At 40.2% G+C, this 13,544-nt stretch overlaps 1 protein-coding gene across 4 annotated transcripts in view; it reads left to right on the forward strand.

Annotated features, from left to right (window-relative positions):
• The window catches only part of foxp1b (forkhead box P1b), a 157,219-nt gene that overhangs the window by 100,973 nt on the left and 42,702 nt on the right, over positions 1–13,544 (forward strand). Inside the window, exon 1 of one of the 4 annotated variants that reach the window (XM_072451908.1) lies at positions 12,655–12,813. The exons of the other annotated variants lie outside the window; for them this stretch is intronic. The gene's annotated coding sequence lies outside the window, so the exon portion shown is untranslated. Of the gene's footprint in view, positions 1–12,654; positions 12,814–13,544 lie in introns of those variants that run through there. 4 annotated transcript variants of the gene reach the window in all.

Raw genomic sequence — 13,544 nt, forward strand, 5'->3', positions numbered from 1 at the left:
TAAATCGATAATCGGGATTATTTAGGTCACAACATAATCATAAGAACTACAAAATGATAACCGTGACTATTTTAGAAGCAAAATTAAGTGGTTTTAATTCAATCTGAAAACAAACAAGCAAAAAACATCTAAATACAACAATTTTTACCTGCTTTTCTTTTTTTGTGTCACATTTACTTTATTTTGTCATTCAGTCTGTTCAATTTCACCGAGCTGGCCGCAAACTTGAGTAAGTAATCATTCATGTTAAATCGAGATGTTTTTTTTATTTTTTTTTTACAATAATCATAACTCTAAAATTTGGCATCGTGACATCCCTAATTACAAATTAATCTTGGGAGATTTGACGTATCTGCATAAGAGCTGTATGTAGCTATATTGAGCTGGGACACAGCCAGAGGCCGCTCCAGAGGAAAAGCAGTGGGATGGATAACATTACAAAAATGTACGCTTGGCATGAGGTCTTTTTTGCAGTTTGTTTGTTTTATTGTGTTCTTGTTGTTGGTATTTCCAATATTTGTGTGTTGTGTTGGACCAGAGAGTTGTGTAACAAGATCAGATTTGCAAGAATGATTTTAACATGGTTTATACAATGGCATCTGACAAATTACCAATAGCATCCTTTCATGTTAATGGCATGAGCCCTATTAAGCGGACTAACAAAGATGAGGAGAGAAAAAGTATATATTATATATTTACAAGAAACTATTTTAAATGACTTAGAGCAGGGGTGTCAAACTCATTTTGGGCCGCGGGCCGAATTTTGACGCTCATGCTGGGTCGCGGGCCGAACATAACATAACATAAAACAATTAAAAAATATATAAGAAATAAATAGCTTTATTACAGCCTAGTAATAGTTGTGGAGACTGTTCCATATATGTGCAGCAGGTGAAAGACTGAGTCCATATTCATGCAGCAGCAGGAACAGGAACATGGACTTTTGATCTGATTTCTGATGTGAAATGTTCATATCACAGACATGTTTCTGCTCAAACTCAATATGAGCTCGCTATTTTCATAGTTTAAGCTGATCTTAGTGACAAATGATTCATAGTGACTCAAATGAGGTCATTGTGTTTGTGTTCAGAGTCACATTAGTGTGGACACAGTCATGTTCATACTTTATTACACTCTGACCTGTATTTTTACCTGTGGCTCCTGATCTGTCCAGGTTTGTAGAGGTTTAGATGTTTTCCTCAGAGCATCATCACAGAAGTTAGTTTTCTTGTTGTTAGCTTCTAACATCCACAAAACCGTCTTCTTTCTTTCTTTCACGTGTTTCCTAAAGCCACACGTCTCTGTCCTCGCTCAGACCTCTGCTCTGAGGTGCGTAAGTGCTGTAAAGTGCACAAACGCGTGTCTTTTCTCAGCACGTCTCCCTCGGCAGTACACACGGCAGTGAAAAGCCGCGCGGGGGAGGGGCGTCCACCAGCGGCATTGTGGGACGTGTAGTTTTAGCGCTAACAACAGTTACAGATGTAACTACGGTTCTATGAACCGGGGGGGATTTTTTTTTAATTTTATTTTTTTTTATATTAATTCAAAATGTTCAGCAGGGCAGATTAAAACCTTTGGCGGGCCGGATGTTTGCCACCCCTGACTTAGAGAATCAAACTACATTTGGGTGTAATAAACTTTACTAATCCTCAACCTGGGACAAGCATAAGAGGGGAGTGGCCATATTCATCTCAAGTAGAATTGCTTTGGAACAGAGTTTTGAACACAAAGATAAAGAAGGCGGATTTGTATTGATTAAAGGAACTATTAATGGAAGTTTGTTTACTTTGATAAATATATATTCTCCCCCAGGAAGTGACCTCATTTTCTATACTAATACTTTTTACCGGGCCCCAAAGACTGTTGAAATCATCCCACTCAATTTCAGAATTAGGCATTTTTACTGCAAAAATGGACACAATAAAATTATATATTTGTAGACTCCTAGGGAAAAGGCCATCACAAAAAAATGTATACCACACAAAAAACTGGACCGATATTATAAGGAAAATGAACAAAAAACGTATTTGGGCTAAATGGATGTCGTCTTTATTTCTTACTTGTTTTTATTTAATTTATTCTCTATGGTCTTCTAAATTCATTGACATTTTAATGCACACATAAAAACAGAACCCCTCAAAGTCTGTAAAAAATTACAACTAAATACACATAAATAGTAACAATATAAATATCATGTTTTTGTTGATTAATGTGTAAAGTTTAAAAAATGTAAAACAATTTATAGAAATGTTTAATATCTGTTGCATCTTATGATAACACTTTGGGCCAGTAGCTAAAAGAGACAAGCTTTAGCACTTTTTCATGTTTCGGAAACAAAGCATAAGATCTTAAAAATACAGGTGAGCTTTCCAGTTGGAGGTCTGGGTGGAGCTAGAGGTAAAGAGGCCTTTGGAGTTACAGTGACATGCTGAAAAAACACAAGCTGGACTAAAAATGCTTGTGTGTAACTGGCTTATCTGATACAATATTTAAGTTAATTTGAGGTCAGTCGCCTCAGAGATGTATATTCCTGTTTTAACAAGAAGCAGTTGTTTGTGTCGGTGTGAAATTGCAAACGACTTCAGGGCGTATTTGGTAATTAATATGGAGGCCCTGTTCTGTATGTATGTATGTATAATATTTAATACCCCTACTATCCCATTGGGGGCTCGTTTTAATGAGCTATTGTAGCAGCTAGGTCTAATGTCAGGTTGTGAAAAAGCCTCTTTGTTGTGCAGATGTCTTCGGAGTAGCTCCAGAGGATGAAATATGACTGTGATGACCTTTCAGTTGTGTGCATATTTGTCAGGATTCAAATAAGTTGAAAGGATCAAACTAAACAGTTTCCCCAGCCTGGCAGGGAATTGTGCTGCAGAGGTCAACGGAGGGGACCACTACGGCAGATTCCAGCGCACTGCCAGTTGTTGGTACATAGTGAAGTGTGAGACCATCTCCGGCAGACAAAGACAAAATTAAAATTCTAATTTATTAATGTATACAGAGAGCTTGGCCAAGCTGTCACTCAGCTATTGAAAAGAGAAGCGTTCTCTTGGTCTGCCCCTCCCCTTTCTTGCCCAGCTTGTGTGAAGAGATGGCACTGGAGCGTCTAACTAACGCCAGAAATGGCCTGTCCTCTAATGTTGCATGTTTCATTTTACTGGTTTCAAAGTGCCATTACACAATGCCACAGTTTTGGACAAGTGTTTGTTTATGTCAGTATTATAGATTCTGCTAATTTAACCCAGCCAGTTCATGCATAAACATCAGTGCGGTTTGGTATACAATTGTTTTGAATGGGGACCCCTGATTCTTTGACAGAAACCACCTTTATCAAAATAGAAATAGAAGAGAAGTTGAACATACAGTGTACGTCTTCCGCTCATCCAAAATATTTCACGTATAGTTCTATCAACAGTGTGGAAATTTGTAGATTTGGACTTGCATGATTTATTCATGGAGTGTTCCACAATTGGCTATTGAATAAATCATGTTGTATGGTGTCTTAAAAAGTCATTAATTAAATCAAGCAATAGTAGTTTCTCTACCCTATTTGCCATTTACAAATAATCAGAAAATACTATATATTGTCATACAAACAACACTTTGAATCTGAACGATGCAGTTGAGCCATTCTGAGCCCCTCACCTCAGAACATGCACCATCTCCATCACTTGCCTGGGTAATGATTCTCTGTTGAGCCTGACTGGGTCATCAAAAGACATGATCTCACAATTATGCTGTGGCTGTGTAGTAAGCCGACACCTCATAAAAGCACCTGATCTTCCCGCCAGCCTGCATTCATCCATGCGGTCCCATTAGGCACAAGGAGAGACTTTGACTCATTTGGAGATGTAAGGCACTTTTCCTTTCCACATCGATTCAAGTCAAAAATAATGAAGCGCACTATGGCGGAAACACGTGAAAAACAGTGAACACAGAAGAAGGGACTTTTTCTTTTCTTTTTTAACATTCTTGATCAGCATTAAATGGCTCTTTGGTTCCTATATATTCCTCTATCTTCTGGCAACAACACTCGCCCACTGCTGTTCCTGAAGAACGTTACGTAAACTGTATTGGAGACATACAGCACATAGTAGCGCTCTGATCAGAGTGGCAAACATCTGCTACACAAGCTTGCTAGCTGCTAAACATACTTGACTGGTCAAAAAGCCAGTAAATTACATTGACACAGTGACATGTGTAATTAAAAGAATCCATGCTGCTTTTACCTTGCTTGCTCGGCACCAACTGTAAGAGTCGGCAGCATCCACCCCGCTAATTACCATTATCAGTGAAATGCTCGGGTTTGACTCATTAGTTCCATGTGCATTTAATTAGAGGAAAGCTGAAATTGGATTTAACTTATTACTTTTTCATGGATCACTTTCTTGTCATCACTTCAAATTGGATTGCAGCCCCAGGTAACTAATTATGCCAGCCGCAGGATCAGGAGTGGAGAAATAGGTAATTAGGAACAACACTGGTGGACCCTTGCTGATAGTCCAGCAGAAGCAGCAGCAGCGGAGAAGCAGGGGGAGGGGCAAATGAGGCGGGCTCAGGGTGGCGTTGTGGAGGAGCGCGGCTGGTTAAAAGACGCGCCGCTCTCCCTCCTATAGCGGATTATGTGGCGTTCAGCTGGGTTAACATGTCGCGTCAACATGGTGTCTGTGCCATCACTTTTGTTTTGATCCCTTCTTCAATTTTGTGTCTGGATTGTTCTCCATTATTCATTCCACCGCTAAAGCGCGAGGTACGGCCCGCAGCCAGCTTGGGTCCCCCACGCTGAATGGCACGTTGCTTTTATCTTCAGCATTTTTAGCTTCCATTAGAAAGTGGATATGAAGAGGGAGGTAATACATACACTGGACTTTAAGAAGTTTTCAGTGTAGTTAGTTAGACTCTACAAATGAAAAAAAACAACTAAAGCAAGTTAAATTACAAAGAGACCTTGTTGTTTAGTCCATTTGGTAATACCGTATATAAATACAGTGATTGTGTGCATTAAGAGAGATTTTTGCTGTAATAAATTAGAATAAGTAAATTGTGTATTTTGTTTTATTTTATTTGATTCGATTGTACTTTGCAAAATGTTCCAAACTGCTGGTCGAGCGCTTACATGTCATCTAGTTGCGGAGTCATTTTAGAGCGCATCAGGAGTTGTTTGTTTGTTTCATCCATTACATTTACAGTACATTTTTTTTCTCCTCTTCCCCCATCTCTCCTTCCGTCCTTCTGTTTTCACACCATATTGTTCTCGCTCACAAAGGACAACTCCAGGTCAAAAGATAATGTCTTTTCAGTTTACAGGATGAAAGCCTTTTGCCTTTTAAACGCCCCTCCTCCCTGCGTTTGCGCTTCCCATCCTTCATTTGTGGCCTGCACTGAGGGGAAGCGTGAGGTGACACAATCCAGGGGCCCCGTCTGAGCCTGACAGTACAAACAGAGAGAAGCACTCTGCTCTTTTCCCTCCAAAAAATGTTTTTTGTGCTTTTTTTTTTTTGCACTAGGAAGCCCGTGGCATTGTCTTGACACATGTACACCACAGCGAACCAATCTGTAAGTCATTAGAGCACTAGGCCGGAGCTCGTCGGCTGGAGTCGGGCCAAACCAGCAGAGCCAACTGAGACAGCGTTTTTTTCAGGCATCCCAACAGCCGACACGAGCAGGACATGAAGGTAGAACCCCAGGAGCAAGCCAACCCTGGATTAATGCTCCCTTCAGCAGCTGTGAGATAAGCACTCTGGTCATGCAAAGGGACATCTGGACAGCACAGTCTTTTTATTTGCTGCATACAGGTCTGAATATATTAAAAGTGTTTCACAATGAAAAGAGATGCTGACAAGAGCAAGAGGGAGGGAAAAACATTAATATGAAGAGAGAGTGAGAGAGGGAGAGCGTGAGAGAGAGAGAGAGAGAGAGAGAGAGTTGTGGCAGCCTCCCAAAACACTCCAACCAAATCAAAGCGATGCCAGTTCCTAATTGATTCACTTAACAGCTCCTTAAGCATGCCAAGATTAACCAGTCTATTAACGGTAAAACATCTACATGTTGTTTGCCACGAAAATGAGACAATCCAGTGCAAATGTGCAGAAAACCACATAACCCACTCATCGTACTGCTTGTTCTTGTTCCGTCTGTGGGAAGGTGCTTCTTATCAGTATAATTATTTTCAAACATTCACAGCAGTAAGGATTTTATTAGATTTTATTTGATCAAACTCTACACCGCTCTGTTTATTCCCTAAAACAAGTTTGATTTAATTGTGCACCTTACACACAAAGAAAAGTTTCCAAAAACATGCCGAAAAAGTAGGAAATTGGCTTGTATTTGTTCTACTTGTACCTCCCGGAGGTTGTACTTCCCTTTTTCCTCCTCTGTCACTCTCCAAAAGTGTCTCCGGCGCTAACGTGTGCGTGATTGCTCAGAGCATGCGCGAGTCTGAAGGTGACGCTGTAATGAAATGTGGATTTGACGCCTGCTTTGCTTTGAGGTGATACAAGGCGTCAGGAATGCTCAACACAACAGCCCCCAGATCTGGCCTGTCTCCACGGCTGCCTGTGTTCCTTGTCATATTGTAAAAATGTATTATGCGTACTGTATAGATTAGAACCAGGTTTGGGATAATCCTGTCAGAATGAAGTCATCTGTCCCTGTTCCATGCGGTCAGGCACTTGGGGGAAGAGGAGGTGAGGGAGAGAGAGGGAGCTCCATCTAAGCCAGAATGTCGCTTGAATTACCCATGTTTTGGGTCACAATCTCATTTGTTGTTTGATATTTCCCTTGGAGCTGTGATCCTGTCATATGCTCACATATGTGCCCTTTCAAAGTGTTGTCATCCCTCGGCGTATAATGATGTGTGCTGTTTAGAGTGATTCACTTGTACTTGCAGTCTCAGTGAAGATGAATCCGCATTGATGCTTTTATTTTCCTGATACATTTTGTTGATGATTTTGTTTTGCTCTTTATGCAGTTCTGTGATGTTTTCATAGTCTTGTTGCCTATAGGGGTTATATATTATCATCTTAATAATACAACCAAGTCCATTGTTTTACTTTCTCACCAGTTGAATACCACTTGTTCTTTTTATTTTATACACAGACAGTTGTAGGGGCCCAAATAGCAACACACACTTCAGAGGACTCAGCGGTGCGATCCCATCTACAGAGCATGGTTCCTCTCCTCCTTTTTCACGTGGGTGACAGGGTTCAGGGTTTACCCTACTGCCTTCAGGTCAGCGTTATCAGATGCGCCTGATCAGAAGGAATTGTTTTTTCGTTCTGTGATTAGATTTGTTTGAGGTTTTGTCGAAGATTTAACTATTATTCTAGATCTCCCCTGAATTCCTGTGAAACTGTCGTGGCAGGTTTTTTGCGTGTGCTTCTCCAGGTGGCTGTAATGAATTGCCCTTCAAGGGACTAATAAAGTTTTTCTGATTCTGATTCATTGACTTCCTTTTCAAAACTGATTTGCTGCTGCTGCTGCTGCTGCTGCTGCTGCTGCTGGCCCTGCCAGCGGGATTTCACCGTCACAAGCAGCATATTTTCATTGGAGTGTTTTTATTTTTGTATATGAGCCTTTTCTTATCCTATATGTATGACCCGGGGTTTGAGTTTGAGTTCTGGAGCTAAGGAGAAGAACAGAGATTTGAAAGAAAATGCAAGATAACCCAAACATGCATGAATAAATCAAAATATAAGTCAGAGTTAGCTAATGATGGTACAACTACTTATAATATGGTTATAAAGTAGTTCAAATATCTCCATTAAGTTTATTTTATTTTATCAGTTTTATTTTATGGCAAAACCTGTAGAATTGGTCTGGCAATATATGTGCTGACTCTCTAAACACTGTTCCAGTCAAGTCAGTGTGACTAAATAACCAAACAAGACAAACAGAAATTCCCCCTCCCACTCGATCTGAAGCGGCTCAGACCTAAGTGTTCTTGTTTTGACGATGTGAAAACCACACTTGACGGTACATGCTAGAACACAAGCTCGATTATACAGTGAATGGCGTATTACCTCAGGAAATATTTTCAGTTCACATGTGCTGACTAAACACTGCCTCTTGTGAAATTAAAAGTAAATAACCAAACCCATTTATAATACACCTGGAGCAACACAGTGACTCGGCCATGAACCGCTCTGTGCTTTCCTTTATGGCAGGTGATAAATGCATGCGCTCAGGCTTGTTCTAAATAACATACAGTTAACAAATACCAAAACTAGGCTTCAGATACGCATGAGCTGACACTTTCTAATATGGTGCAAAGGTACTGTAGACTCCAATTACTTGTGGTTGAGTTTAGCACCATGGCATGATGTTAACAAAGACATGCTGCGTTTATTGCACTTGGCAAGTCACCTCTATAATTTGGTGTTGTAGATGGTCACTTATAACATGTTAGGAACCCGGAAGGCACTAGAAGATTTATACTAGAGTTTAATAGGTTACTTTATCACTAATGTGTATTATTCATTGTCATATTGATTATATAACTTGATGGCAAGGGCATCAGAACTCATTAGAAATGGTATACAAGACATATCGCTAAACCTCGCATTTAACATACTTATAATTTAGTATAAAGCAAGAAAATGCAAAAAAAAAAAATCATGACAGTTGTTTCAAGGTCTCAGATTGTAACCGAAGAAGTAACATTTTGGTCAGTACAAATGCACAACAATGCATGATAAATGATCAATTAAATCTAGCATGTCCCTCTAATTTGGAACCTCAGAAGCAGTGAAACAGTCGTGGTTTGCATTCTTGTGGATGTGGCAGTTTGTACGTGTGTGATATTATATAATGCAGTTGTAATGTAGGCCCACACCTGGCTTTCTGCCTCCGGGCATCAGTAAACAAGGATTTAGATTAGTCACAAGAAAACACAGACTGTTTGTTTTCTCATGACAATGGTTCAGGTCACCGGTCCTACAGGAAAAGCCATGTGCTTTCTTTTGGAGTTTTCCTCACTTTTTGCAGATTTGCACTGATTATTTTCTATCAATTTTAGGGGAAATGGGACATGTTTCTGAATTGTATTCTATGCCACCATTATCTTATCATCGGTCTCAACTTCCTATAAGTTATCTGTTCTTTTCTTCTGTATCTACCTCTGTATCTACCTGCGTTGCATCAATGAAATTTCCCCATGTGGAACAATAAAAGATTATCTTATCTTATCTTATCTCAGACGATGATGAGTCTGCTACAAGATGAAGGTGGCTCGCCTGGTGTCCTGGTGACGTGGCAACAATCTGGAACTCAAAGTCCAGAGGAGTGGAGATGATCAGACATGAGGAAAGTCACAGCTCCATCTTGCCTGGGATCCAGACCTTGTCTCCCTGGATCTCATTCTGGTCACCTCGTCCTCTGCAGCATCTTATGCCGAACTTCGCTGAATCACGTTTGTTTATTTCAGTGATGCAGGGGAAACAGAGGAGCTCATTGGTCGCTCATTGACTCTGCAGAAATCTGTTTTTCCGTCCCCTGTGAAATTTTTCCTTGTAAGCAAACTTTTTTTACATACCGACCCTGTTTGTCATGAATCCGTATTGGAAAAGTGTGCCTTTTTGGGGGGCCAAGTGAACCAGAATCACTGAGGACCTCAAGTGGGAGTGGAACCATCAGCTTCCATATAAAGAAAGCCCAGGCTAGATGATCTGCACTGCATCACTGGGCCCATCCTCACCTCCATCACAGTGTTGATAAGCCTCCCATTGCATCAGGCGTGTGCATCTCCATGGTCGGGTCACAGCTGACCCTTCTCACCCATGAACTGTTTGGCTCACTTTGCTCTGGCCGGAGGGTCCATTCTGACCAGGACCTCTCGCCAAAAGGACTGTTTCTTCCTCTCTTCCATTAGACTCATGAACACTTCAGCAATACTTCATCTATATTTTTAACCATGGAACTATTTTATCATAGTTTATGTATTTTTTTTACTATGAATTCATATTATTCATTTTTGTTTTGTTTTGTTGCACCATTTTCACCATTCACTGACATGATTATTTTAATTCCATCATGAAGTATTTATTTAAGTTTAAAATTCCTAGACAGATCACGAGTCCAAACCAAGTCCAAACGAGTGAGAATTTACTATTTTGATTACTTTTTCCTCTGCCTTAAAATGGTCTTTTTCAAAAATGCAATTAAAAAAAGTGCTGTCCATGTGCACTGTTTTGGTTGTGTTTTGGAGTAGGAACTGAGCGGTTATCTTGAGCTGATGCAGAGCAGAGTGTGGGCCAGACCAGGGGCTTACTCAAACTTTCACTGTAAGTCAAGAAGGAAATGGGAGTATTTTATAATGTCATCCACTTTGTCATGACACAATCTCCAAGTGCTTTGTTCAAACTATTACTGGGGCTGCATGATTTGAAGATATTGATGTTGAAAAAGATGTCTAGTGCATATATAGTATGGACTGTGGACATTTGTGTAATTATTTTACTTAGTGGAGGCTCACAATGTAGTGGATCCGAGCAGCAGTGTGTGAGAAGAGGAGCTTGAACTGTTTGTCTGCTAAATTTATCATCAGGCCTTTGGGAGCGTTGAAATGAGAACAGTGGCCTATTACTGCTAAGAAGGTGTTTTATTGAGAATACTCCGACATGCCACCCCAGGGAGAGAGCGCAGCGACCGGGGGGAGGGGTTTGGGGGCGGCCCAAACCACTTGTGTTTGACAAGCACAAATCCGGAACGTCATTGTCTTTTCTCCATATATTATAATCCTGAAAATAAAAACACATCTCTCTTTACTCAATTATTCACTATTATATTTATTGGCCTTCCTTGCTTGAGGTGCCTCAGTCAATAATTTATTTAGGTCAAGCCATTGTAATGTTTTGTTTTTAATTGAACAAAAATGTAGCTTGAAGAGCTTTTACTTTTGTGATAAATAATTTTTAATATACTTTAATTGCTGATTATTGAAATAATTAGCATATTATTTAGCTATAAATTATTATTATTATTATCTGTAGTCCATGCAGATTCTCAAATGGTGCTGAAAGAATAGATTGTGTGACCAACACAGTGCAGTAGGACAGTACAACAACATAAATACTGTTTGTGTTCTTGTCCTCAGTGGCATATTTATAACTTCACCTGGTTCAGCTTTAAATGTATAAATACATTTGTACTCACTTTTTTTCTGACTTCACTTGTGAGATGCTATGGAAATATATATTTTAAAACTGTGCAGCACTCCACAAAAAAACAGCTTTTTGGTTTTGACATGCAGGATTATTAGTAAATAATGATAAATCACTATATGCTTAGTAAATGTTTGTACCTATTTGTTGTATTTTCATTTTAGTTTTTGGGCATTATAATTGATATGCAAGTATAGGTGAAAATTAAATCTCTCTATATACTCCCCCTGCTGGTAGACACTGGAATAAATTATTCAAAAATACATATATACTTAACTTCTCTGCACTTTACTCAAGCACTGTTATGACAACAATAAAATGATGAAATTATGACATCGAGCAAAAACCTTTGCTCGATGTCATAATTTAATCGTTTTATTGTTTGCAACCGTATAACTTTTAATTGTTATCCATGTAGTATGTGGTATTATGAACTACATACGAGTTTTATCTGACATTTTTATGCTATGTCCTTATGTAGCACAATTTATGAATAAGACCACAACAACACTTAAATGAATCTGTAGTTACACAATGATGTGTTCCCCGGCTTTTCACGCTGTCGTGTGCGTTCTTAAACTCTCCAGTAGGGGGTGGGCTGCTGTTTCCCTCTTGATGTCTCCTTGAGTGCAGGAGTGTGTTAAAGGGTGGGATGATATCATGACAGCTAATTGCTCTCATTGGGATGGACTTGGATGGATTGCCTTGTAGCCTCTGTAATGTTCTCTATTAATGGAAGTACCTTAAGCCCATCTCGTACCAAACAGTGGACATGTGTGTTTGAAAGTGCATCAAAGTTAGCTGTTGTTGTGTAGTCTCTAACATTACATTCCTGTTTGTGTCAGACTAATATAGATCACTAAATGGAATTGTTGATACAGTTAACACTGAAAGAAAAAGAGAGAACACAATGTTCTCATAAATAGATGGTTAGATGTCGGCTGCTCAAGACTTGGACTGTTTGTGTGTTTGTGCCTAACCCTGTTTTTGTGAAATGTGTCTTTGTGCTGCCACTGTAAACAATCTCATGTAGCAGAACAATAAAGGCTACTTCTCTTTCTTTCCGCTCGATAGCTGTGTTTACTTATGTGCTGTTTAATTAAAAGACCTCTTTTCTTTAGGCTTCCATTGTTTCAATGGCACTGCCGGAGCCTAGCAGGGGTCAAAGGGTTAACAGCCGTCAACTGTGTGTGTGTGTGTGTGCGTGCGTGCGTGCGTGCGTGCGTGCGTGTGTGTGTGTGTGTGTGTGTGTGTGTGTGTGTGTGTGCGTGCGTGCGTGTGTGTTAAAGGGGCCCCACACAAAGCCTCAGTTTCACCTGCGGACTGGCCTGTGACTCTTATTGTCAGGCCTCATTTGAATTGATTATGTTTAGAAGGCAGCTTGTGATTGGTGGAGAAGGGGCGTGGTTGATTGGATAGTTTTGTATCTTGTCAGCCAGCTAGCAACCTTGCAATCTGTGTGTATCCCGCAGAAGGCTCACACACAGCCCCACAGCAGAGCAGCCTCTCCGGTCCTGCCGTTAACAGCTCCTCCTCTCTCCCTCTCTCCCTCCCTCGTCTGGCTGCTCTCGCCGCTCAGCTCTCCGCTCGGCTTCACTCCGCACCGCGTGGCCCGCCACTCTCTTTACCCTGCCAGCTAAATGGAGTTTGTCAGGTTTGTCAATATGATTGATTTCTGTGATTTTGCCAGCTTTTCTTGTCTCGGGAAAACTTGACAATTTAATTTGACCAGGGAGAAGGGGAAGCACAGACTTCTGTCTTTGTTGATGTACAGTCAGTGTAATTGGTTAATTTGTTGTCATGTGAAGGGAGCAATGATCTGTTGAGACAATAACAGTAGTTTGTGTTGTCACTTACATTATTTACAGTATGTTATAGCATTGCTCTGTGGTACTTTTTCTACCCTGATGAGGTTTCAGCAAAGTTTTGGATGTAAAAAAAATGCGTTGCCTTATTGTGCTGTAACAAAACTGTCAACTTTGTGCAACATTTACAAAGTGCCTGTGACTGTCTCTTTTAAAATGTTTTTGAAGTGTTTACTTTGTGTTAGGTTGAGCAGGATCTTTGCTCTTAAGTCAGAAAAAATACAGGTGTCTGTACTTTTGTTGTGGAGGTTAAATCAGACTGCTTATTGGGCATTCAACATTTAAAGTTGTTTTGGTAATACTTGAGTGGCAGAGTGACTTTGCTTATTGAGTGTCTTTTGTGAATTGGTCAGCCTTTGCTTTTGGCCTGCACTGATCCTCCCTGTCCTTATCATGTCACACTGAATTAAGACAGAGTCTGGCACAACTCTATTGGTGACACGGTCACAGCAGAACCACATTGGAGCCATGCTGTCACTACAAATGTCATCGCTCACACCGCACAGAGTGTGTGTTTGAG

Source organism: Eucyclogobius newberryi, unplaced genomic scaffold, assembly GCF_026437365.1.
Source record: "Eucyclogobius newberryi isolate DKJ021-1_F unplaced genomic scaffold, fEucNew1.0.hap1 SCAF_19, whole genome shotgun sequence".
NCBI classification, from domain to species: domain Eukaryota; kingdom Metazoa; phylum Chordata; class Actinopteri; order Gobiiformes; family Gobiidae; genus Eucyclogobius; species Eucyclogobius newberryi.